Below are 27600 nucleotides of genomic sequence, written 5' to 3' on the forward strand. Positions count from 1 at the left end.
GTGATGTTAGGAAGTGTCGAATCACTGTATTGTACACCTGAAACAAATGCAACATTGTATATTAATTAACTGGAATTTAAATTTTTAAAAACAGACAAAGAATAACAAATGCTGGCAGAAGTGTGGAGAAATTAAAATTTTGACACTTTACTGATGGGAATATAAAATACATGTGGTAGCATGGATGAGCTTCAACCACATTATGCAAGTTACAGAAACCAGTCACCAAACAATAAAAGGAAAAGGAAAGAAAACACATACTTACGAGTCTATCATCTTAAAAGTCCATAATAGGAGAATCTAAGAGAGAGGAGATCAAGTCAGGGAACAAATGCCAAGTGCCTGATGATAGGCACAGGTTTCTTGGGGGGTAATGGCAATGCTCTAGAATTAGATTACAGAGATGAGTACTTAGTAAATATTCCAAGAAGCGTTATTTACGTTGAGTAGGTGAACTTTGTGGTGTGTAAATTTTCTCTCAATACAGCTGTCCACATAAAAAGGAATGCTATGAAGTCAATTGATAATTATACCCCTGACATGTTTTCCTACTCTGTAACTCTAAAATTTTAATAATTGTTCTTGTCCGTGGCTGACCAACCTGAGAGGCAGGTGACCCTCTCAGAGCAACACAGTGAATGAGCAGCTGGTGTCTACACCAGACCTACACTGAAAGCAGCAATTCCAGCTGCGTCTGTCTGCGCAGTGACGAGGAAACAAGCTCCATCATGTTTTTAACGAACAAATATTATTCAAATGGAAGGACCTGATATGTTTTGGAGATTGTGTGTTTAATCTCACTATAAATTTTTGCTGTCTCTATTATTATTCCTGTTTTATGGCTGATAAAACCAAGACACAGGGAAGATCTTTTTTTAATTTCACACAATAAGTTGCCCAAATGCACATTTCCTTGACTTCGAAATGGGAGCTCTTTTCTTCTATGTACATTATGCTTCTTTCTTTAGAAGTTCAAATCCCTAATAGTTAATTATTTGTTTCAAAGCTATCAAAAAGTTATGGAAAACAAAGTTATTTCCTTACAACTTGTATGAAGAAATGGGCACCAAAGGATTGCAAAAACTGTCAGAAGTAAATGCAATGTGCATGAATGATGACACTCATTCCATTTTTAATCGGGTGTTCCTGAAAATGTTTAAATAGTGCAGTACTACATAGAACCTACATTTCATTTGCTTTTCTTTAATTCTTATAAAATATATTTCATCTTATTTTTTCCTTCTTAAAAAAGGCAACGTAATTAATGCTCTGGTGGTTAAAGAACAACAACAACAAAAAAAATCTTTCCATCCTAGAACAGGTGTTAAATTAGCCACAAGAGGACTCTCATGTTATTTCCCAAATGTAATACAATAGAATTACAAGGAATGCATCATTAAAAAGGGAAATGCTTTTTAAACTCCTATTCACCAGTCTAAATTAATAGCTTCTAGGGTTATTGGTTCCCAGAAGGAAACAAGCTGAATTTGTTTTCCCCTACATATGAATAATCATGTCCATCATGTTCTACTGGAAGAAAACATTCAAGAATGATGAATGTTCTTGGTTATGAGAAGTAAACGGTGCACAGTCGGAGGGATGTTGAGAGGGGACACGGATAATGGAGTGTGCTTCGGGAAGCTTGGGTCTGCAGACAAAGGCAGCAAAAGGCAGTAATCAAGGAGAAGAGCTCAGTCCAGTACGAGATGGGATCCCTATTACGTGCCAACCAGCATTGCATGAGAAATATTTTGCCTGTCAGAGAGTTTAAGGTCTTCCCAATCTTAGTCCAGCACAGTGAGTTTCATTTTTGGACAACAGGGAGACTGAAGCCTGGGAGATGGGAATAAGTAATTCCTAAGACAAAGTAACTTTCATTATGGCTCTCTCATGAAAAAGAAAAATCGTTCACATTAGCAGGTTAACCTAGTGTAAGAAATGATCTATACACGTGCAATGTTCTTATGAATCCTGTGAGCTACTGCTGTCCACATGTTCCAGGTGAGAACACTAAGGGTAGAGCGGTTATGTGCACCCAAACTTAGCTGGCCTGTATCCACCACGTGGAGCGCTTCAGTTCCAAAGCCATCATCCCCATCCCCGTGGACATCCCCTTCCCTTGGAGGAGTAGGCAGACAAAAGGCTGAAGACAACCAAAAAGCAAAAGAATCAGGAGGGCCCAGATCCTGGGAAGTACTGTAAGGCATTTGTAATAGTCAGCTCTGGCTTAATAACAAACAACCTCAGAATCTCCATGCCATACATGTAGAAGCATTTATTTCCTGCTCACATGTTAGCGTATGGCGTATGGCTGGGGCAACTTCCTTCCACATGTCTTCTGCAGGACCAACAGGCTACCGGACTCTGTTCTTTCCAGATCAATGGCAGAAGCTCAAGAGAACTTGCCCAGCATGCAAGCACAATGGAAACCCTTATGTCCCCTCAGCTGTTACCCCTGTGGCCAAAACAAGTCACAAGACATAGCCCATGGCTGAGGGATGAGGAAGTCCATTTTGCCGCTGTGAGGTATGAAGAACAGGGCCGATAAATCAATCAGCCCCAGCTTCTTTTTTTTTTTTTTAAGATTTTTTTTTTTTTTGACAGAGAGAGAGATAGCAAGAGGGTGAACACAAGCATGGGGAGCGGGAGAGGAAGAAGCAGGCTCCCCTCTGAGCAGGGAACCCAACATGGGGCTCAATCCCAGGACCCTGAGATCAAGCCAAAGGCAGACGCCCAACTAACTGAGCCACCCTGGCACCCCCAGCCCCAGCTTTTAAAGGGATTTGACTTCAACAGGAAGCTTTTGGGGAACCACTGCCTGCTTTTACTCATGAATGTGAGACAGTCAGATTTGTTTTAGGGAGAAAAACCTCTGGAAGAAGAAATCAGTTCTTGGGATGCCTGATGAGGGAACAACTTCTCCCCTTTCCTGAATAATGTATGAAACCGAAGTCCCCCTGTCACTGAGAAGGGAAGATGGGATCCCCATGCCTGACTTAAGCAGATGATTTCTGTGACGTGAACACTTTCTGGATCTGACTCTTGCAAGTACACGAGTGCACACATTTTCCTATACTTTTCATATACACTGGTTGAAAGAAAAAAGAAACCAGAAGGGGACTAGGATCAGATTTCAAACTGCTTGAAATTAAACAACATCCTTATATCTTTATAAGTGCAGTTTTTATACTTTTAATCAGTGGACAACAATTTAAGTTACCACCTGGCTAACTCGTGTTGAGTATATGCACATTTCTAGTCAACCAGTATAATCTTGTTGTTGTGTCTTTAGATTGACATGAGCATTTTTATAGCCCATGCCAAGCTTCACCCAACATCTGAGCTTGCTCTCAAAATATGTGTGAGTATTCCTGTCTGGAAAAGGACCATTTTCTTCATTTTGGGGGGTGGGGGGGCTTCCTGAAGCACACTCCATTATCCATGTCCCTTCAAAGTCACATATCTGAGCACCTAATTTTCTGAGATTCAGTTTCCTTGTTTTTAAAAGAAAAATACTGGGGTACGGGGTGGCATAGTCCGTTAAAGCCTCCAGCTCTTGATTTCAGCTCAGGGCTGATCTTGGGGTCATGGGATCAAGCCTCGTGTCAGGCTCCATGCTCAGTGCAGTGTCTGCTTGAGATTTTCATTCCCTCTCTATCTGCCCCTCCCCACCTCAAATAAATAAATAAATCTTTTAAAAAGAGAAAAATGCTAATACCTACACTATAAGGAAGTGGCGGGTGATAACATCTGTAGCCAGCATGGTGTCAGGTGCAATGCCTCAGTAAAAGGGGACCGTGATTATTATTACTGTCGGCTACCACTCTGTTCAAAATGGACACATGGTCACAGTGCATCAAAGGCCACTGTCAATCGTTTTGAAAACACAACAAGCAGGAGGAAAGTTGTCCTGTTTCTTAAAAATCAATGACTCAAGGAATAGGTTTAAAACAAACAAATGAAAAGCTACAGCACTTTCTCCTTCCTGGTCAGGTTGAATCTAGCCCTGCACGGAGACAGGGAGTTATTACTGTCTGGTAGCCTGCAGTAAAGAAGGGGGGAGTCTCCATCAAGGGCTGAGGACACATGTGCCTGGGGCCGTAAAACGAATGCCTTCAATTGCCAGCCCTCCTCGAAGATCTTGAGACAAAGAACCCATGAAGCACTGTGATGTGTGGTCCATGGCATCTTCTGCTGGGGCTTCAAAGCACTGCGGGAGGTAGCAGGGAGCAACTGGGCTTCTCTGCTGCTCTCCTTCCTTTTCAGAGCACGCATCCAGAACATCAGCATTGTAGCAACTCTCTGGACATTGGACTCATATGATGTTAAAGGAGAGTCTGTAGTAAGAAGTATGGCCCACATTTAGCAAAGGCTTCATCGTGCACATCTGTATGCTGTGTATGCTATCACTTTATTTTTTTTAATGATTTATTTATTTTTAGAGAGAAAGAGTACACGAGGGGGAGATGCAGAGGGAGAGGGAGAGAGAATCCCAAGCAGACTCTGCACCGACTGCAGGGCCCAACGCGGGGGCTTGATCTCATGACCCCAAGATCAGGACCTGAGTGGAAACCAAGAGTCACAGGCTTAACCGACTGCATCGCCCAGGCACCTCTAAGCTATCACTTTAAAGGAACCATAAAGGAAATGAATGAATGTATTTGGATTTAATCTCTTAAGCACAAGAGTCTTGAGTTTCTCTCAAGATTCCTCATTAAGTGTTAAAACAAATATTCTCCTTATATTTAGTTTACCCTCTGTGAAGAAAATACGTGGGTTTTTTAAACTACATTAGAGAATAAGGCTCTACTTTGTGTCCAGATTTGTCCTACAAATGTATCACTGATGTAGATGACTATTTTGGCAATGCATTCATCATTTTTTGAAGTGGACAAAAGCCAGGATAATTAGCAAATTTACTGGATGCCTGCATCCAAATGACCTTAATAGGCAGTGGCAAAGCCAACATGATGATTAATGAGGATAAAATTCCCTCTACGAGTTTAGGAAAGGGGGAAAGAACCAGAGTTTTTCTCGTTGCTGAGCACACACACACACACACACAACTATGATATTTCTATCCTTGCAACACAGGAACCCAGATGGGCAATGCTAGGTTGGGTCCACCGAGGCTGCCCAAGAGACATTAAAAAGGCATTAGAAGGTCAAGCCAAGGAGTTCTAAACTCCAGATAGTCTGTCCAAGAAATGCTCCATGAAGTCAGGAAGTGGGCCAGGACTCTTCAGGTAAAGCAGTAAGTCGGCCTCGAAAGCATCAGTTAGCTGTGGTCCAAAGCTGGAGACAAGGATGGAAGGAATGAGCAGGCAGAGGAAGGAAGCCAGAGCTCAGGGCAGGTAGCAGGTAGACCTGCATGGAGGCACACTTGGTTCAAGGCGAAGCCTGTGGACGCGGTTGTCATCTTACCGCTCCCCATGTATGAAAGGCTCATACCAAACTGAGGGAGGCTCCAAAGGTGCTCTGTTCCATTCAGTGGTTGTGAAAAAGCAATTAGTTTGAGTGCCACCATGGAAGGGTACCATAGAGTCTTCTAGAAAGACACACAATCTTACCACATGTAATCATGGAAGGACATCACCTTTGCCATATTCTATTGGAGAAAAACAAGTCACAGACCCTGCCCACACTCAAGGGGAAGGGACAAAGGGTGTGAGACCCAAGAGGTGGGGATCTTTGGGAGCAATGGCACAGCCCATTGATCACACCAGCTGCTCCTGCTAGGGAGGAATGGGGCAAGAAAGTGCAGCACCAGACAAACAAAACCCAAAACTGCACACCACCCCTGTTCAATGTCACTCTCTTCCAGTCTTTCTGCAAACTTAGAACAGGCTCCACAGAGGGCAGTGATTTACCGCTGGAGGTTTCAAGCAGAGATAGAACAGCTGGTTGGTTCAGATACCAGAAAAGGATGAAATGCTTACACTACATAAATATTTGATATCCAGTTTCTAATACAGAAAATTGGAAAAGACATTAATATGAGTTGAGCACCTACTATTTGCCAGACGCTATTAGAGATACTTTACATAGTTTGGTTTTTTTTTTTTAATTAAATAATGGCACAACTCCATAGCACCTACATTTTATAGAAAAAGGAAATATGATTCGGAAAGAAAAAGGAATTTTTCCAAGCTCTATATCTAGAGAGTGTCAGAGCTGGGACTTAACCAGAGCCACTCGAGCTTTTTATTTTATTTCATAGGAGAGTTTGTTTCTTTTGCTTCACCTCACAATACTACCTTATGGCCCTGGACATGTGACATTTGTGCAAGATCACAATGTGAATGTGATTGAGTCTGGCCTTTTTCATTAGTGACTAATCACATTACCCTATGAGTCAGAAAGGAAAGCAAATAAGAGAGCAGTTTCTGTAGAATCATCTCCTTGCAGTGGCTTGGCTGGAGGGAAAAGGAGAAAAGCAAAAGCTGTAAAAACAGCTTTGAAGATAGAAATAAAATATTGCACTACCTAAATAAAACTGGTACCTTTTCCCGGCTCCCAGCTTTTCCTTAGTCAAAAAAAGATGCTAACTTGGCAGGAGCTGGGAGGAGAAATGTGGAAAATAAAAGCTTTATCCTGAAGCAGGGGTGGGAATACAGAAAAATTACCAAATATCTATGTTCCTCCAGCATCAACAAAGACTCTCTGCTCAACTCTACAAATCCAGGGGCTTCCCTGAAGACAGAAGTTAAAATTCCTTGAGAAGCATGATATGGCTTTGCTGGCTGGAGAGGCTTGGGATGTTCCCTAAATCCTGGAGTGCTTGATTTCTGGAGGAGTTGTCAAGCATAGCAAAAAAAGAAGAAAAAGAAAGGTCTAAGGGAAGACAAGAATTTCCCTTTTACCATGTTCATAAAAACTGCAAATAGCCCAGCACTTGGGAAGGGGAGGGTCAAAGAGGGGGTGATCACCAGTTACCAGGAGAGCAGAGAGGCCACAGAAGGTGAGGTGGGCAGAAGTCGAGCAGCAGAAGAGCAGCGAGACAGAGCGGCAAAGCTTGCACCTCCCCTCTGATTTCCCAAATCCTATTCTAGAATTATCCATAGTCCTTCATCCACCCCTTCAGTTGACAGGTGTTAGGCAACTTTAAGTGTTAGACATATCTTCAAATGCTGACATCAGAAATGCAGCATTGGGGCTCCTGGGTGGCTTAGTCAGTTGAGCATCCAACTTTTGATTTTGGCTTAGGTCATGATCTCAGGGTCATGAGATCCAGTCCCTCATTGAGTTCCACGCTAAACATGGAGCCTACTCAAGATTCTTCCTCTCCCTCTCTCTCTCTGCCCACCCTCCACCCCCTGCTCACGCTTTCCTCTCCCTCTCTCTCTCAAAAATAAAAAATTTAAAAATATATAGCATCATTTTTTTTTTCAAGAGACCCAGGACTGGTGGAGAGGGCAGGCCAGCAAGTCACCAACCAAACCCAATGTTCTACGTACTGTAATGGTGGGCCATTTCCCAGGACAATATTGTTGCAGAGAAGAGGAGGGCATCATGTGGTGGGTCAGAGGTTAAAAGGAGTTGGTTTTAGCCAAGCAATTAACATAATAATAGCCTTCTTAGCCATTTTCAATATAAGTAAGTGTGTTAATGGAGCCAAAATTAAGTTTCCCGTTGGGCAAGGAGGCTAAGGAGACTGTCTCTGCAGGCAGACTGCCTACGTGTGAACCCCAGCTCCAACATTTACTGTCTATGTAACTTTGAACAAGTATTTAAATTTTCCCAGCTGGGGTTTTCTCAAGAGTGAAATGAGCATACCAACAGTCCTATCTCACAATGTTGCTTTTGTTTTGTTTTTTTTTAAGATTTATTTTAGAGAGGGGGGCCAAGGCAGGGGGGCGGAGGGAGAGGGGGAGAAATCACAAGCAGACTCTGAACTGAGCCATGGAGCCCAACGCCGGGCTCTATCCTCCCACCCTGAGATTATGATCTGAGCCAAAATCAAGAGTCCCACGCTCAACCAACAGAGCTACCCAGGCACCCAATGGTGTTTTTATGCAGATAACCGGAGATACATGTCGTTAACATGCATTAAAGTGCATGAAAGGAAACCAGGTCTTTCACGCTACGGTGTAGAGAAAGGAAAGGAGTCTGGGCACAAAATGTGTGAACCTGGATGGGCCATTTGAGGCTTTCCGGCACCACTAACCCAGGGACTCCAACCTTCCTCATGGTCTCAGAACAAACCAGGGAGTCCTACAAGGAACTGCCAGTTCTCCCAGCTTCTGACTTTGTCATTCACAATCTTGTTTATAATCTTACCTCACTGCCTCTGTCATTATGTTTTATGGCCCTTCCCTTCACCAGCATTTCTTCTCTCCTTGATGGAGCTGCAGGTTGCCCTTCGGTCTACATGTCTCAGTGAACACCCCACCCCACGTCTAGAGCCCCTGACAGGCGGTCCTGTCAAGGACAAAACCCCCTGTAGATTTGCACGGCCAGCAGTTCAGAGTTCCTACGTGTGTCAGTCAGCAACACTGGCTACGTCTGCTGTGGGACCCAGTGCAAAGTGAGATGTTTCAATCTGTGACAGCTGAGAACTAAACCAAGCACGGGGCCCTTCCAAGAGTGGGACCCTGTGCACCTGCACAGTCCCATTCGTCAGGATCCAACCAGGAAACTAAGAGAAGTGAATTCAGGGAGTGTGTTCCTCAGACATGGAGACCTCCGAAGATGAAGACAGATGATAAAACAAGCCAGACAATGGGCCCCGACAGGAAGCTGTCATCAATGACCCTAGACAGAGGGAAGAGGATTTCCAGAGCCCAGCAGCTAGAGACATCCCACAAAAACTGCACTGATAGTTGGTCTGTCTGCTCTCTGTTCCTTTCCACTCCAGCTCCCCGCAGTGCCCTCTACCAACGCATTCCTGTGGGAAGGCAGCTGACACAGGAGCCTGAGCACTCAGCCTGCATGGAGGAGCCCCACTGTGAGACAGAGCAAAGAAGGAGGAAGATGGAGGAGGGGGGATCTGAAAGAGGTGTCAACCTTAAAGATAAAATAGCCAGGTACTTATTTATTTTTTTAAACCCAGGGACATCTTTTATTCAGGACATTTTTTTTTTTTTAAGTAGGCTTCATGCCTGATACAGGGCTCAAACTCAGGACCCCAAGATCAAGAGTTGTATGTTCCACCAACGCAGCCAGCCAGGCAATCCAATAGCCAGTTATTTTACTAGAAAAAAATAGTTTGACAATAGAAGAGGAATTGCAAGTCAGGGCAGGCAAACTTTGGCAAGACACAGTCAAGTCCAAAGAGACAAAGGGAAGGTCAGGTTTTATTAGACTTTAGGAGGAAACTGGGGAGGGTTGTTTTGAACAAAAGTTCACTGCCGAAGAACAAGAGTTTGAGGTTATGAGAGTTTCTCATTGGCTGGAAGTGGTGGTTAGTGTGGTGTTGCTGGGGCAGGGAGAGATCTTCCTTCTCTTTCTTGAAAGCAGGAGATAAAATTCTTCTGTGAATAGTGGCCTCCCTTGTCAAGATAAGAATTATCTTCTTTCCTCCTGCTGGCTGCAAGGAGGCTGCAAGGAGTGGTATATGGGTGAGAGCGCCCCCTTTAGGGCATCCTGACTCCATTTTCAATAGGATTTCCTTTACTCTGTCGCAGAGGCAAGCTGAGGACCAGCTCCACCCATGGGCTCTGCTACTCAGCCCCTGCTCTCACCCACTGACCACTGAGGAACAACAGCACGCTTCCATGCACCTACAGCCAACAACTGTCCAAGAACGAGGCTCTCACCCTGTCCCCTTGCTCCTCACATCTATTTCAAACCCAAGATCCCATGGATCTGCAGTTCGCCCACTGATATGTGGTGTGACTCTCCTGGGTCTGATAATCTCTGAACTACCATCAACACGCCTCATATGGAATCATGGATTGTCAGTCACTGGCTGTTGGGCACATAGCAAAAATCTACAACTGCTTCACTTCTCTTTTTTATAACTGGTCAAGAGGCAGTGGTTAATCTGTATTACTTCTCTCACCCATACCTGTTGCTGGGCACTCTTGCCCTCAATTAGCACCTCTGCTGATTTGCATTCTTCCCCTGCTAGAGTGCATAATGGTCCTCACTTTACGGAGTCATTACTGTCGCATATGACTACTACCATTAAACCTAGAATTACTAAGAGTCACTTGAGAGAATCTCCTACTTTCTAGATGGATACCCCCTACTCTCATTGTGAGCAGCAATGAGAGCAAGGGGAAACCCAGTTTCCCCTTAATAATAAGGATCAGTCATCCCGAAGAGTACAGTAATCCCATGTGCCAATTGGTTCAAAGTCCCAAGGAGCTAAAACCAGCCAAGTGGTGCTCTCAGCTTCCAACTGAATGCAACTGATGTCGTATCCCCAGACACAACCATTCCTTTCTTGGAGAGTAGGATCTCTAGACCAACAGATGTCAAAATTGAAGGGACAGGAAGCAAAGGCCCTGCAAAAGTTATCCATACACTGGTTCTAGCCCGTCATATACTCCATCCCATAGAATAGAAATCCAGTCTTAAAGGTGGCTCTCTCCAGTAAAACCTGAGCCATCAATGGACATTTAACATGAATTTATCGGGCTAGCTGTTCCTAGATTATAGAGCAAATATCAAGACAAGTGCAGCTGGCAGAAGCATTCTGGGCATACAAAATAAATCTATACCAGGAAGTAAAATCTCTGTGTCCTCCAATCCATCACAGTAAGGTTATAATGTTAGCATCATCTCTGTTTCCAGGGAACCAATCCTGGGAGAATCTGGAGGAGCCCAGTGTTGGCCCAGCAGTGGTGTTCCTCAGACCAACCTCAGTGCAGGGAGGTCCATATGTTGAGCCCAAGAAGAGCCCCCACTTCCACCACTATGGCCACCGTCCATGGGCCAGTGAGCAAGTGCCACGTGGTTGCAGACGGCAGCTAGCTCAAATCCACAGGGTGGATTTTCTTGGTCACTTCATTGCCAAAAACTTTTTCTGCAGCAGATGACCTTCTTGAACGTTTGTATGAGACACAAATATCCTCATGCTCTCTCTCCATTGGAATAGTCCCATCTTCCTATGTTTCCCTAAAATTCCTCCTCTCTAATTGTGCAAATTATTGTGACAAATCTCTAATTGTGACAAATAATATATTTGCCCTTGTCCTTGCTTCCTGGCACAGAGCTGCTGAAACTCTAGGAATTTTCTGATGAGAGGAGTGTCTTATTTATCATGAGATCTTTGAGATCACACCAGAGTTTATGCTGATGCGGTGCTTTAAGGCAGTCCCCAGACAGCCTCAGGATGGGGCTGATCACCAGAAAGCAAAGGAATCAGAGGGCTGAAACTTTGAGCCCCACCCCTTACCTCAGGAAAGGGGGTAGGGGAGTTACGATTGAGCTCTATAAACAGTCTGGAACAACGAGATTTGGACAGCCTCTGGGGTGGTGAACATATGGACTGGCTGGGAAGGTGTCTGGGAGGGTGGCACACCCAGCGGGGAGCAGGGAAGCTCCACACCTCCCCCACACGCTATGTCTCCCTTCCATCTGGTTGTCCCTGCATATATCCTTTATAATAAAGCAGTAAATGGAAGTAAAGCGCTTCTCTGAGTTCTATGAACCGTTCTAAAGAATTATCACACCTCAGGAGAGGATCGTGGGAACCCTCAATTTATAGCCAGTCACTTATAAGTCTGTGGGCCCAGGACTTGCAACTGATATCTGAAGTGAGGACATTCTTGTGGGACCAATCTCTTAAATCTGGGAAATCTGATGCTCACTCCAGGTAGTTAGTGTCAGAATTGAACTGAATTGTTGGACACCCAATTGGTATCTGGAGAATTGGTTGTTCTCCAATTCTGGAGAATTGGTTGTTGACGCTGGAAAACACCTTACCAATCAATTTCAAATCCTTGGCTAAATGTCCAAACCGTAAGTCACTTCCCACAATAAAGTTACATCTACATCTCTGGCCGTTTCTCCCTCCACTCAAAATGGAGAGCCTGACATTACTTCTGGAAGTTCTATACTTTGGGAGGATTGTCCATAACCACTAATTTTCAGGGCCATCCCTGAGTTGGATTTTATGGGGACAGCAATTCACTTTTGGCTGATGCTGGTATATTACACAGAGTCTTCTGGAAACCAGGACCGAGATTTTGCTGCCTCTCAGTAACTGGCCAAAGGGAATTTCCCTTGAGGCCATAGATTTAGGCTGCGGGAAGGTTAAGAGAGAATACAAAGTCTTAGTCCCCTTCTCATTCAGACTGTTAACTCTTTATTGATCTTCCTGATGGTATGTATATACCTCTCCACTCTAAAATATATTGCTGCTCTACTCTTCAGCCTACAGTTTTGTGATTGGATATTGACCAGTTCATCATGGAAATCTCAAGTCTTATAGTCAGTCACCTGATACCTCATGGCAAGTGGTAGTCTCTACCAGGACTCATTAGCAAGCAACAAGCTATTAAAAGGGGCACAGTTATCAACAGAGTAAGGCATGACTTTGCTTTACCTCTCAGGATCTTCCCTCTGATTCTCCTTTGAGGGATGGCCAGGGGCCCTGAAAGCGGTCTTAATTACTATAGAGTTTTCCTTGAACCCCATTAAATCCACTGGACCATGGGGCAGGAATGTTCATGTCACAGCCTGGACCTGCCCCAAAGCTGTCTTTCCTTCTGGGTCCACTCAAAACTAGCAGTCTCCCAGAATGCTTGCTTCCTTTTATTGGAGATTAGTATTCAGAAATCAAGATCCAGGCGCCAGGTGTGCTCACTGCAACTAGGGTGTTGTTGCTTTTAGCCTCACTCAGCGGACAGAGCTATGTCTATACAAACTCACATATACATATATCTATACACACACATCCATCAATATTTCTATATATAACTATTGTATCTATAATCGAAACAAGAGCTCATACTGATATCTTCAACTCTAATCCACTACAACATCTAATCCACGGATCATCCTGGCCTCTTCTCCTCACTTACCTATAACACAAGCTCCAACAGTGAGACACCTGGCTCCAGCCATGTACCATCCATTTACTTATTTAATTTCAGTATACATGTTTAACATTATCAGGATTATTAAACATACCCTTGTGGGAACCAACCTTATCCACTAAAGCACAATGGTTAGGCAAAATTACTTTTGCCTTTACTCTTACAGACTCCATTCATCTCCAAAGTTAACTTTGGTCAGCACCTTATTCCCCTTCCCCCTTCTGCGAGATGGTTTCATGCCTTTGTAGTATTACATACTGTAATAGTTTGTTTATAACTATATAGTTAGACTGCTCTGGGGCATTCTGCTTCCACCCTGTGTTCCCTGACCTTCCAAGTGATTGTTTGATTAATTTTTTTCATACATTATGGCTCACTCATTGTGCTATAAATATCTGTAAGTTTTCGCAAATGCATAGTCATGGATCCACCATTAGAGTATCATACAGAATAGTGCCACCATCCTAAAAATCCCCAGTACTCCACCTATGCAACACTTTCCTTCTCCCCTACTTCCACTTGTCCTAAATCTGTAACAGCCCCTCATCTGTTTACTGTCTCAATGGTTTTGATTCCTTAATGTTGCATAATTTAATCATGTAGTTTGAAGCTTTTCAGACTGTCTTTTTTTACTGTGCATTTAGGATTCATCCATGTCTTTTAATTGCTTAACAGCTATTTCTCTCTCTCTCTCATTCTCTCTTTTTTTTCTGAATTATATTCCATCCTATGGATGGACAACAGCTTTTTATCATTCACCTATTGGAGGACATCTTGATTGCTTCCAGTTTTAGGTGATTATAAATTAAGTTGCTATAAACACACTCATACAATTTTTTGCATGGACATAAGTGTTCATATTACTTGGATAAATACATGGGTGTGACTGCTGGCTCTACAGTAAGGCTATGTTTAGCTGTGTATGAAACTGCAAAACTGTCTTGCACAACTGCTCTAGAAATGAATGAGAGTTCCTGTTGCTCCACATCCTACGTAGCATTTGGTGTTGTCAGTTTTTTGGATTTTGGCAGTTCTAATAAGTGGTAGTGGTATTACAGTGTTATTTTAATTTGCAGCTCTCTAAGAACAAATGATACTGAGGATCTCTTCTTACACATATTTGTCATCTATATGTTGTCTTTGGTGAAGTGTCTGCTGAGGTTTCCCATTACTTAAGTAGGTTGTTTGAGTTCCTGTTGTTGAGTTTTAAGAACTTTTTATATATTTTGGCTACAAGGCATTATTAGATATATGTTTTGCAAATATTTTCTCCCCAATGTGGCTTGTCTTTTCAGTCTTTTAAAAGAGTTTTTATAGAACTGATGTTCTTAATTTTAATAACATCCAACTAATCCATACTTTTCATCTTATATGAAAAAAATACACACAAAAAAATCCCAAACACTCATTACCAAGCCCAAGAGATTACCAGAGATTTTTCTTCTGTGTGTTCTTCTAGATATTTTATGGTTTTGCACTTTACATGTAGGTGTAAAATCCATTTAGAGTTAACTTTTGTGAAAGGTGTAGGTCTGTGGATGTCCAGTTGTTCCATCACCATTTGTTGAAAACACTACATTTACTCCATTGTATTGCTTTTGCTTCCTTGTCAAAGATATGTTGGCTATATCTATTTGCTTACTTTGTCTTTTTTTTTTTTTTTTTGAGAGAGAGAAAGAGAGCATGAGTAGGGGAGAGGCCAAGGGAGAGGGAGAGAATCTCAAGCAGGCTCCAAGCTCAGCACAGAGACCCAGGCAGAGCTCAATCTCATGACCCCGAGACCACCTTCTGAACCAAAATCAAGAGTCAGATGTTTAGCTGATGGAGCCACCCAGGCACCCCTATTTATTCTCTCTTAATTATTGTAGCTTTATGGTAAGTCAAGTAGTGTCAGCTCTCTGACTTCATTCTTAATTTCAGTCATGTGTTGGCTATTACAGGCCTTTTGCCTCTTCCTATAAACCTTAGTTTCTGTTTCTCAATGTCTACAAAATAGCTTGATGGAATTTTAATTAAGATTACTGAATATATAGGGGCGCCTGGGTGGCACAGCGGTTAAGCGTCTGTGTTCGGCTCAGGGCGTGATCCCGGCGTTATGGGATTGAGTCCCACATCAGGCTCCTCCACTATGAGCCTGCTTCTTCCTCTCCCACTCCCCCTGCTTGTGTTCCCTCTCTCGCTGGCTGTCTCTATCTCTGTCAAATAAATAAATAAAATCTATAAAAAAAAAGATTACTGAATATATAAATCAAGTTTAGAATAACTGGTATGTTAATACTGACTCTTCCAATCTGTGAACATCAAATATCTATTCACTTACTTAGTTCTTATTTGATTTCTTTCATCAGGGTTTTATAGCTTTCTGCATATAGATCCTGTATATTATGTAAGATCTGAACTAAATATTTCAATTTTTGTTACTATTGCATTTTGTATTTCAAGTTCCAATTGTTCATTGCCAGTATATAGAAAATTAATTGATCTATATTCATTATCCTTGTATCTTGCCACCTTGCTATAATCACTTATGGTTCCAAGAATTTTTTGGTCTATTCTATATAGACAATCCTATAAGCTAAGAATGAAGACACTTTTGTTTTTTCCTTGCCAATCTGCATGACTTTTATTTCCTATTCTTGTCTTGCTGTACTAGGTAGGACTCCACTATGATATTGAATATGGGCAGTTCTTTTCATTTTTTCCTGATCCTACTGTAGCACCTCATCCTAGGACACAGATAGAACTGAATTAATAACAATCCACCAAGTAATCAAAAAAATCATGTTTTCTAAATCCACCTCATCAGTCCCTCCACTGGCCCATTGTCTTTGTATCTTTCTTGTTAAATCCTAGATTGAATATAGCTGACCAACTTGAACTCACCCTGTGTCATCACAATCAACCTGACTTTTTCTTTCTAATATTCTATTAAGGGAATAAAAATTTTCTTTGGTGGATATTGACATTAAGAAAGGGGGGGGGAATCATTTTAGAAACTAAGTATCTCAGGAAAAGCCAGAAAACTCAGGAGAGAAGAGAGAGGATTTGAATGGAATGAATTTAGGAACTAAGAAGCAAGAGGCAGAGTAGAAAGAAAAATGAAATGACACTGAAAACAAGGTGCACATATTTTAAACTTTGCTTGGGTTGGAGAAGTGAAGAGCCCAGGTGTGCATTTTCTCCTCTCTGCTGCAGAAGAAACTTCTAATCTAAGACAGCCATAAATCCTCCCCAGCCTGCACCCCCCCCACTCTGTGATCTTTAATATGTCCTAAGACTGTCATTTGAGAATTACAGTAAATGAAATTCTAAGAGATCAAGACAGGAACACACACATTCACATAATGAGGCTGAGTCCAGAGAAAATAACACCTGACTGGGTTGTGATTGAATTTAGTTGGGAAAAGGGATCCATATAAAGGCAGGGGGGTTAGCAACAAAAGCGTTGGAAGTGCAGGCCAGAAAAGCAGGCTTTGTAGACCCCACCTCTCTCCTTCTATGGGAGGACGTGCCTGGCCACGGAGCTGAGCACACCCTGGTCCGGGAAGAAAACATCCTGCTACTATGAATGTAGAAGCATCAAGTCAGCCCGGGGAACAACATCAGCTCAGTTCTGAACTCCCAAAGCAGGCTCCTGGCTGCACCAGCTTCCTCGTGCTGCCCACTCTCTTCAGAGTAAAAGCACCAGCACTGCATTTCCTGGGAAAATCTAATCCCTTGATCATCTTTTTCTCATTGCACATGAACAAACTGGTATCTGTCGTATAAAATTCTTCTCAAGAGTTTAGTTAATGCTAGCCTACCTCCTGCAAGCTTGGTCAGTTTTAGGATTCTGATGATACTGAGTGACCCATGGGCTGTGTTCAAAGGCCAAGCCCCGAGCTCAGTGAGTACTCAAGTCATCGCTCACATTGCCATCATGTGCCCATCTCAGCCAGACTTCCTTGTCAAGACACACCACCTTCCTAAAAACATCAAAACCCCACTGACAATATTTCTGTTTCACAAAACTTAAAATGGTAACTTAAGAAATAATACAATGTCATCCTAGGGGTGCCTGGGTGGCTCAGTTGGTTGAGCTTCTGACTCTTGATTTCAGCTCAGGTCCTGATTTCAGGGTCCTGAGATCGAGCCCTACATCGGGCTCTGCACTCAGTGTGGAGTCTGCTTGAGATTCTTTCTCTCTCCCTCTGTCCTTACCCCTGCTCACGCTCTCTCTCTCTAAAATAAATAAATAAATAAATAAATAAATAAATAAATAAATAAATAAATAAAAAAAATCTTTAAAAACAATAAAATAAAACATAATGTCATCTTACACTGGTACTTTCTGGGGAAAGAGTTTTCCCCTCAAGGAATACCAACCAGGTTTTGTTTTCCCCCAGGGGCCATGTCCCTCCAGGTGTTCTGTCTGAGGCTGAGCAGACCACTCAACCGTCTCCTGGCATGAGCCTCGGAGAGGAGCCCTTGGTTAGCTACACATTGCAACAGAAGTGAGCAAAGAGAAAGCCCTTGCAAGGTGCAGTGAACAGACCCTGATATTCCTTCTTACAGACGGCAGGGCGTGGGGGGATGGTAGATAGTCAGAAGGTAGCCTACAAGAGTCAGTGACTCATGTGACAAAAACATGACCTTCCCTCAGTGCTAGAGAAGGAGGTGGATGCAGAAACGCCCACGGCAAGGGCAGCAGACAGCAGGGGATCTGGTGTTCCCCTGACTCCACATAAATGATTCCTCCATTCTGCATGTTCGTCGGGACGTCTGTCTCTGAACATGATGTCTGTGTTCAGATTTATGAAGGCTGACTTTAAATGATGGATACAGCCACATCACTTCCTGCAAAAAAAAAAGAAGAAGAAGAGGAAGAAGAAGAAGAAGAAGAAGAAGAAGAAGAAGAAGAAGAAGAAGAAGAAGAAGAAGAAAAGAAGAAAAGAAGAAGAAAAAGAAAAAGAAAAAGAAAAAGAAAAAGAAGAAGAAAAAAAATCACATAAAGGTGATTAATGGCTTAGGAGTGTAGGTGAGTGAATTGCATTCAATCTGGAAATAAAATACATATTCACTGATGTTTCTATTCTCTTCCCAAGGGAGATCTGTGATAAAGTTGGCTGTGGTTAGAATGTGTAAAAAGTCTGCTGTCCTTGCGGAAGCAAACTTTCTTGATATCTAAAGGACTATGTGAGAAGAACAGCCACCATAAGAGGACCTCGAGGCTCAGCAGCTATAACTCGGCACAAACCTCACTCAGGCAAAAGGGCTTTAGCTCAGTCTGCCTGTTGGGGAGATATTGAGCTCCTCTGAACATTTTCTACTTTCTTCAGTAGCTTCTTCTGACTCTTCTTCTGATAATATTGACAAAGCTCACACTATGTGCTCACTCCATTTTATCTGATGAATAATAACTATAATGCAATGTCTTGGAGAATCTTAAATGCATAAGCGAAATTCTAATTGAACTGTGTATTCAAGGGAGGGCTCTGTTGAGAGAAAAGCCTTTGAGAAGTAATAAACAAGTGAAAACTAATGTTGTAGCAATACATTCCCTTCCTGGGGCATATGCATTTGAGAGGGGAGGACACAACACTCCAAAATCAATCTGAAAGAGAATGGCAACCTCATCAGATCCTAATCAATGAGTCAATATCCCAAATATTCAACTGGATTTATCATAATACGATGTAAGAACAACTGAACAATAGGAACTTGTGGCCACAACAGACCCAAGAAGGTGAACAACAATGAAATGTGAACTACTAGACACAAAATACAAGCTTGCTTAAGTCAAATGGGAAAGGTCAGGATTCCTGGTTGTTAAGGACTAAACTAGAGTCATGCTAGAGATCTTTGCTCCAGAGACCTGGAAAGTAGGGCTCATGAGAGACAGAGGTGTGCTGGAGAGCTCCCTCAGAGGGAAACTGCAGCCCTGAGCTCATTCATGTGAGACATGAATCTCCGTGTCAGCAGACAAGGTAAGCTCTTGACTTCATGACATTAACATTCAGAGATTTGATTTATCACTAGCTACTCAGGAAATCCATATTATAGCATAAAACTCATCAGAGTCCTCAGGACAATTAAAAAGAATAATATATAGAAAGTTCTTGGAACATGCTTGAATTATGTAGGTGAGTGAGTCTAGCAGGTCACGCAAACTTTGCTCCTTGGTTTGTGGCTTCGCTATTTTTATTTGTTGTTTTTGTTTTTAAGCTGAAGAATAGTTCACACCTGTGTGCATTCCTTGGGAATGGGAAAGTCAATTTTCTTTCCCACTGCCCATGAGTAGGGAATACAGTCAAGGGCACACGCGTGGGGTTATCTCAAGATAGACCGGGCCCCATAAAGTGTACACGAGGGTCTCAAGAGAAAGTGAAGAGGCTCACGCAAGTCATCAGGGCACAGGGAAGCCCCCATGGTGGCTGCCATGGGGAAGTGGGAGCCTAGGGGAGGTAAATGGGTCTGCGTCAGCCTCTGTACCAGCAGAAATATTGACGGCAATTCCAGGCATAATGTCAACCACAGAGTAGCAAACGCTAAACACCAGACGGTTTCTCAGGCGTGGTCATGAGAGTGGCTGGGAGAGATTAATGGCAACATGACAGCACAGAATTGGGAGCAGCACACGTCCCCTCACACCTCACAAAGGTCCAGGTAGTAAATACTTTGGGTTTTGTGGCCCACGTGGTCTCTGTTGCAGCTACTCAGCTCTTGTGCACAAAGCATCATCAGAAGATACCTCGATGAGCGAGCGTGGCCGTGTCCTAATCACAGTTTTATGGATTCAGGTTGCCAGCTGGATCCGGCAGCAGTTGTCTGATGCCTGTCGTAAAGGAGGGCCTTCACATGTTTAATAAAACGTTATTCTTTTGTCCCAAGAGTAACAAAACATGCCATCATTATTTACAATTTAGGAAAAAGAGAAAAGTGTAAAAAATGTCTTAAATCACCTACACATCACCACTCAGAGAACCACTGAAATATTTTTATATGCATTCCATGCAGTATTTTTGCCAAACTCATCTACGAAATTGAAATCCTAATGGATGAATAATCCTGACTACTGCTATTTCACTGAAAATCATACCATGTATGTATTCTCATGAAAATTCCCCATAAATATTTGGATCACTATGTAATATTCTACCATATGGATACAGCAAGTTTTATTCAATCCATATAAACTAGATAAAGAGGTTGCTTCTGATTCTTTGCTATAATGAATAGTTTTGTGATACACAAATCTGTTTTCCCACAAATCTTTAACACGTAAATCTCTCCCCATGTATCTTATCATTTCCTCATGATCCATTGCTTGAGGCAGAATCTAAGTACAAAACCCAGGCTGTGACCTTTGCAGGACAAGGAAAAACCAAAGGAAATGCTCCTTTGTGATATTTTTTTCAGCCTGGCTTCTTTTAGGACAGAGCAGGGAATAATTAAAGAACTTTTCTGAGGTTAAAAACAACTATGATTGCTAAAAGTGGCAATTCTATTACCATGAAAACTTGAACCAAAAAACTTTGGTATGATCATTGATCAGAACATTTAACAGTCAGGGGCTCCTGAGTGACTCGGTGGTTGAGTGTTGGACTCTTGATTTTGGCTCAGGTCATGATCTCAGGGTCATGAGAGCAAGCCCCACATCAGGCTCCACACTCAGTGGGGAGTCTGCTTGGGATTCTCTCTCTCCCTTTCCCTCTGCCCCTCCCTGCTCTCTGTCTCTCTTAAATAAATAAAGCTTTAAAAAAACTATGACACAGTGTAATTATTCAATGTCAACAGTTGATTTTTAAATTTGGATGTTAAGAAGAAGAATCTGGAGATAGATTTCAGGAACCGAAACTGTTTTGAACTGTTTTGAAAGTAATAGCTGTAATAATAATTAACATTTGTGTAATGACTTACTAGTTTTATATCACGTTCACATATGTTATTTGATTTGCCTGCAGCTTTAGCAGTTTCTCCATATGGGTATTTTTTGTTTTTCATTTTAAAGATTTTTTTATTTATTTGAAAGAGAGAGCACAGAGGGAGAGGGAGAGGAAGAAGCAGACTCCCTGCTTAGCAGGGAACCCAATGAGGGCTTGATCTCAGGACTCTGAGATCATGACCTAAGCTGAAGACAGACACTCAACTGACTGAGTCACCCAGGTGCCCCTCCAGAGGGGTGTTTTAAGACAATAGACACATGGTCCCAATTAAGCAAATCTGCTCCTGGGCCGGGCACATGGACATCAAAACAGATCCACAGAGATATTATACTATCACAAACGGAGCTCCGAAGTCTGTCTTTGTAGGAAGGAGCTGGTGGGGAGGCACCATCTATTATGTTCTGTTTCCTGCACCTGCTATGCTCACACAGCGCCTGATTGCTTATATTTTCTTTTTGATGGCAGGCATTTGGTTCTTCTAAAGCAATTAACAGCAGGCTTGGTAAAAAGGCCAAATTAGTAACTGAATTAAATAAAATCCAGCATTTATGTAACACTTTACAATTTATAAAGATCCAAACAAATGTTAGAATGTGAACTATTTAACACTGGATTGTGTTTTCATTCTTAAAAGTAATTATTCCTTTAATTATTCTTTACCATAAGGATTACCGCCCATGGTATGCTCATGCTCAAAAAATTATTTTGAAATACGACTATGCTAACTTGTGTAGAGGCCTCCCTTGTTCAAATCCACAGAAGACAAACTCAAGCTCAGGCCATCCAGCAATCCCTGCTGATAGCCACTGGATGAAAGAAAACAAAGAGTAAAAGAAAAACAAGGTTTTCCAAAGTGTTGCAGCTGGTTTCAATACAGAAGTCTTCTAGAAAGGCCCGTGATATCTGCAGTAGATAGTCCATTGGGACATAAATCCAAAGAAAAGAGAGAAAATTAAAATGGACATTGAGAAATGACTTTTTTACTTTTGTCAAAATCTGGTGGGGGCCCTACATCTTGAAAAGTTTTATAGCACATAGTCCATAGCCTATAACCATCAAAACTCTTCACAATGTTTTTCACCATTTCTCAGAGATCTTCCATTCTTTGTTTTATTCCAATATAGTGAACATACAGTGTTGTATTAGTTTCACAAGTATAATATAGTGATTTGACAATTCCATATATTACTCAGTGCTTATCACGACAGCTGCCCTCCTTCATCCCCATCACCTGTTTCACCCATCCCTCAACCCCCTCCTCTCTGGTGATCCTCAGTGTCTTCTCCGTAGTTAAGAGTCTGTTTCTTGGTTTGTTTCTCTCTTTTTTTTCCCCTTGGTCATTTGTTTTCTTTCTTAAATTCCCCATATGAATGGAGTCATATGGTATTTGCATTTCTCTGACTGACTTATTTTACTTAGCATTATACTCTCTAGATCCATCCATGTTGTTGAAAATGGCAAGAATTCATTCTTTTTTATGGTTGCACAATACTCCATTGTATAGACGTATATACCACTGTTTATCCATTCATCTATCAGTGGACACTTGGGCTGCTTCCATAATTTAGTTCTTGTAAATAATGCTGCAATAAACATAAGGGTGCATGTATCCCTTTAAATTAGTGTTTTCATATTCTTTGGGTAAATACCCAGTAGTGCGATTACTGGACTGTATGGCAGTTCTACTTATAACATGTTGAGGAACCTCCATACTGTTTCCCACAGTGGCTGCACCAGTTTCCCTTCCCACCAGCAGTGCACGAGGTTTCCCCTTTCTCCTCATCCTTACCAGCACTTGTTGTTTCTTGTGTTTTTAATTTTAACCATTCTGATAGGTGTGAGGTGATATCTCATTGTAGTTTTGGTTTGCATTTTGATGATGAGTGATGTTGAGCATCTTTTCATGTGTTCTTACATACTTCAGGTTATCTCTCTGGCTCGGAACTAGTGTTTCCTTGAAATGATGAATATCATGAATTAATTGTCCAGAAATGCCACAAATGTCCTCTCCATCTGCTACACTGATAGAAAGAATCTCAGGTTACACATAGGCACAAACAAAATTAAAATAGCTACAAAACCAACTTTAATGAAATGTGTTAGGAAGGGCAGAGGAGTTTATGTCTTAGCAACGTGAAGAATTCCAATATAAACAGCCTTGTTCTTAACAGCACCTCTGAAGAGAACAGGTGTTGAACATGAGGACAGGCTCATGGCTGGGAGTCTAAATGGTGACCTCTGCTTAGAGGCTGGACGTGAACACCACATGCTCAGGTTGAGTGTCGATGGAAAAACAATCCTCAAAGACAGACAAAACACTGGGAAACATACTTCTTTGTAGCTAAAATCTGGGTGAAGAATTTTTTTAATCTCTTTTATCAAACCCAACCAGAGTTTGTAGATTTAATCTGTGCCACCAGGTTTGCCTGAGAAATCTCAAATGGAGGATTCAGCTTAATGTAGTCTTTGGTTGGTGGTATCAGTGGTGACAGAAGGAAATCTCTGAAGGAATATCATTGCAACCCCCTGAATACATTTCCAAAAATGTCTTTTCAAAAATAATCATTCAGAGAAAAAAAAATAAAACAAATAATGAGAATTAAAAATAAACAAAACAATAAATAAAATAAAAATAAAAGTAAATAAATAAGAAATAAAATAAATAATAAAAAGCATTCAAGGGAACAGGTATTGTGAATAAGAACAAACAAGAAACGTCTCACAATGAAGCTACTAGAATAGAGACAGAACATAACTTATGTTTAACAAATGTACCAAAAGAGAAGTAGTATGTTGAAATATAAGCAAGGAGCTAGGGACCAGGTAGATTTGGGGGGAAATAAATAAATAAATAATATAAAAATAATAATAAAGTATTAAATAATAATTACTATTTATTTAAAGTGTTAAAATAATAAAAATAAAGTAAAAGTAAAAATAAAAGAATAAAAGAATAAATACTGTCTTCAAAATTGAAGAAATAATTATTAAAGCTGGAGACTCGTTGATATATTCAGGAGCAGATTAGCAATAGCTAAAGATTAAATTAGTAAACAGGAATATGAAGTATGAATAACTATTTAGAGCACAGCACAGAGAAAGGAAGAGTATAAAATATTTAGAAACACAAAGAAGAGCTTGACATATATGGAAGATTATTAATAAGAATTCAAGAAAGAGATTGTAAAAAGGCTGGGCAAGAGGCAATATTGGTTATATAACAGTTGACAGTTTTTGAGAATGGTTGAAAAACAATCCTCAGAATCAGAATCACAGTGACTCTTAAGATCAGCTACAGAAATAGAGGTATTTTACTGAAAAAAAAAAGAGAGAAAGAGTTTTTCCACCAACAAATACTCAAGTAACTTCTAACGATGACATCCCAGTAGAGATTAATAACCCAAACTGAAAACTCAGATGAACAGGAAAATAGGATGAGTAACTATTTTAATAACTAATTAGTAACATAATATACTAAATAGTCCAGTAATACTTCTGTTCAATTTGTGGAGTTAAACAAAACAAGCATTAAGCATTACCGGACAAAAACATCATTAAGAATTAGAAAGGAAATGATCCAAATTAAATCATCCTCATGAAGATCATAGTTTGTTCATGAAAATCATTTTGGATTAATATTAAATATTTAATCTAAAAAAAGACAAAGATCCAGTCTTAAGGATGAAGAATAAGCACAAAGGAAAATGGCAGAAATAAATTCAAATATATCAAAATTAAAATAGGCGTAAAAGAATTAAAGAAACTTAATAAATGCCAGATTTCCTGCAAGATTAAAAAAATCCAGAGAGACCAAAGTTCAAAGGTAGAAAAAGGTTGCTAGCTATATTAATCAAAAGAAAACTAGTGGTGTTATATTAGTATATGCGAAAAGAGACTTGGTAAAGAACATTTCGAGACAAGGTTATCACATACTTATTAAAAAGTGCAATTCACCCAGAGCAATCTAATAGCTGATTGTGACTTCACCAAATATTATAGCCTCAAAATACATAAATCAAAAGTAGACCTGACCAGTATGAGGGGGAAAAAAAAAACTGAGAAAATAGACTCCACCAAAAGTTTAAGATTATGCTTAAGATATGTTTAAGATATAATTAAGGGGCACCTGGGTGGCTCAGTTGGTTAAGAGTCTACCTTCAGCTGGGGTCATGATCCCAAGGTCCTGGAATAGAGTCCCGCATCGCATCTGGCTCCCTGCTCAGGGGGCGTCTGCTTCTCCCTCTGCCCCTCCCCCTGCTCATGCTCCCTCTCACTCCCAAATAAATAAGTAAAATCTCAAAAAAGAAAAAAAAAAGATATAATTAAGAAAAAGAATATGTAGAGTCAGATCCTGAAGGAAAATACTAGCAAAACCTGTGTCTGACAAAGTACTGTGTACGCCCTTCATAATGTAAGCTTACAACTCAATAATAAACAAAGAGTTCCCGGGACGGGCGAAGGCTTTGAGCCAACAGTTCACAAAAGAAAGCATAAGAATGTCCCATATGCACAAGAAACATTTTTCACCATCGTTCTCATCAAGGAAACAATAATTAAAACTAAAACTATTCATCACTACATACCCATCACAATACTAAGATTTAAAAGACTGAAGAACATTTAACGTTGGCAAGGGCTTGGAACACTGGGATTGTTATCTCTTGCTGATTGAAATGCAAAAATGGTACAATTACTCTGGAAAAAAAAGACTGGCTATTTTTTGGGTTATTTTTTGGTTTGTTTGTTTTATAAAACTAAACATACATCTGCCATATGATCCAGTAATTCTACTCCTAGGTATGTCCACAAAAAGAAAAAAAAAAAGATTGCAGAAGATTGTACTAGAATGTTTTTAGTACCTTTATTCACACAGTAATCTGAGACATGGAAACAGCCCACGAGTCCTTTAATAGGAAAATGAATAAAACAGTTGTGGTACATCCATACTTAAAATGGAATCCTATTCAGCAATAAAAAGAAAGAAACACACAATGACATGGATAAATATTGAACTTACTATACAGTACGAAGGAAGCCTTAAAAAAAGGGTATGTAATGATTACATCTATACAAGTTCAAAAATAGAAAAAAAGTAATCTATAGTAGGAAAAAAAAATCAGAGAGATAGTTGCCAGGGGTTAGACATCAAGGTACTGGTCATGTCTTGTACATAGTTGTTACAATTTACCAGAAGATACATTTTTGAAAAGATTTTATTTATTTATTTGAGAGAAGAGGGCACAAGTGGGGTGAGGGGCAGAGAGAGAAGCAGGCTCCCTGCTGAGTGCGGCACATGGAGTCTGATCCCAACACCCTGGGATCATGACCTGAGCCAAAGGCAGATACTTAACTGACTGAGCCACCCGGGCACCCCCAGGAGATACATTTAAAATGTGTGCAGTTTATTTTAAGTAAACTTTACCTCCAAAAAATGTTAAATCATAAGCAATTATTGCTAATGTTATATGCGTGATGAAATATTAGTGGGGTAGGGAAGTAGACCGCAGTGTACTTTGAAATGTATCCAAAGAATAAGCTGGATGGACAAATGGAAAAAGAGAGCAAAATGCCACCTGTAGTGTTCAGGTCGTGGTTTTCTAGGACTCCACTGTAAAATGCTTTCACTTTTTATTTTTATTCTTAATTCTTTAAATTTTTTTAGAAGATTTTGTTTGTCAGGAAGAGAGAGCACAAGCAGGGGGAACAACAGGCAGAAGGAGAAGCAGGCTCCCCGCCAAGCAAGGGGCCTGATGCAGGATTGATCCCAGGACCGTGGGATCATGACCTGAGCTGAAAACAGATGCTTAACCAACTGAGCCACCCAGGTGCCCCATGCTTTCACCTTTTAAAAATATTTATAAATGTTTACACTAAAACCAAGGGGTAAGAGGTAGGCAGAACTTCAAAGAGAAAAAGGCACGATCATAGTTGGAGATGTTGGTAATTGTTAGACCAAGCACACAAAAGTAAACAGGCCTGAAAATGTGTAAGACTAGAGAAGATTTGAAGGAGAGTCAACCTGACCCAATGAACAAATCATGGAAGAGATCTCATTCTTTTTCTGCCACTTCAACACATTTCAAAGCTTTGAATCATAGATACAAATAAATCTTAAGGAAATACAATTAAGTTAGAAATCAACAGTAAACAGATAAAGAGAAAAAATAGGTATACATTTGAAATTTTTAATACCGTATTCCACAACTCATAAGTCAAGGAAGAAAACAAAAACCAATTTGAAAATATTTATATTTGAAAAATAATGAACACTAATCCCTACCCAATGAACTTTAAAGGAAAACTCAGACATTAACACTGAAGAAAGCCTGACAGAAAAGGGTAAGCATCAAACTTAGGAACATGAAAAAGAACAGGAGTCTAGCCTAAGGAAATGAACAGAAGTGGGTAAGAGCAGAAATTAGAGAAATCGCCAAAAAAATAGACTCACAGATGCCAAAAGGTATTTATTTAAATATACTAGTAATATAGTTCACTTACGGTAAGTGACCATACTTAATGCCACAGAACTGTACACTTAAAAATGGTTTAGGATGTTAAAAAAATAAATGAGGCAAGAATAACATCAGGGCTAAAAAAAAATGGGATAACACACAGAAAGAGTCTGTCATGATGCCTGAGGTGGAGTAAGAATGCAAGAAATGGTGCCTAAAAAAGTAGGAAACACA

Source organism: Ursus americanus, chromosome 3, assembly GCF_024610735.1.
Source record: "Ursus americanus isolate L20-20 chromosome 3, mUrsAme1.1.p, whole genome shotgun sequence".
NCBI classification, from domain to species: Eukaryota; Metazoa; Chordata; class Mammalia; order Carnivora; family Ursidae; genus Ursus; species Ursus americanus.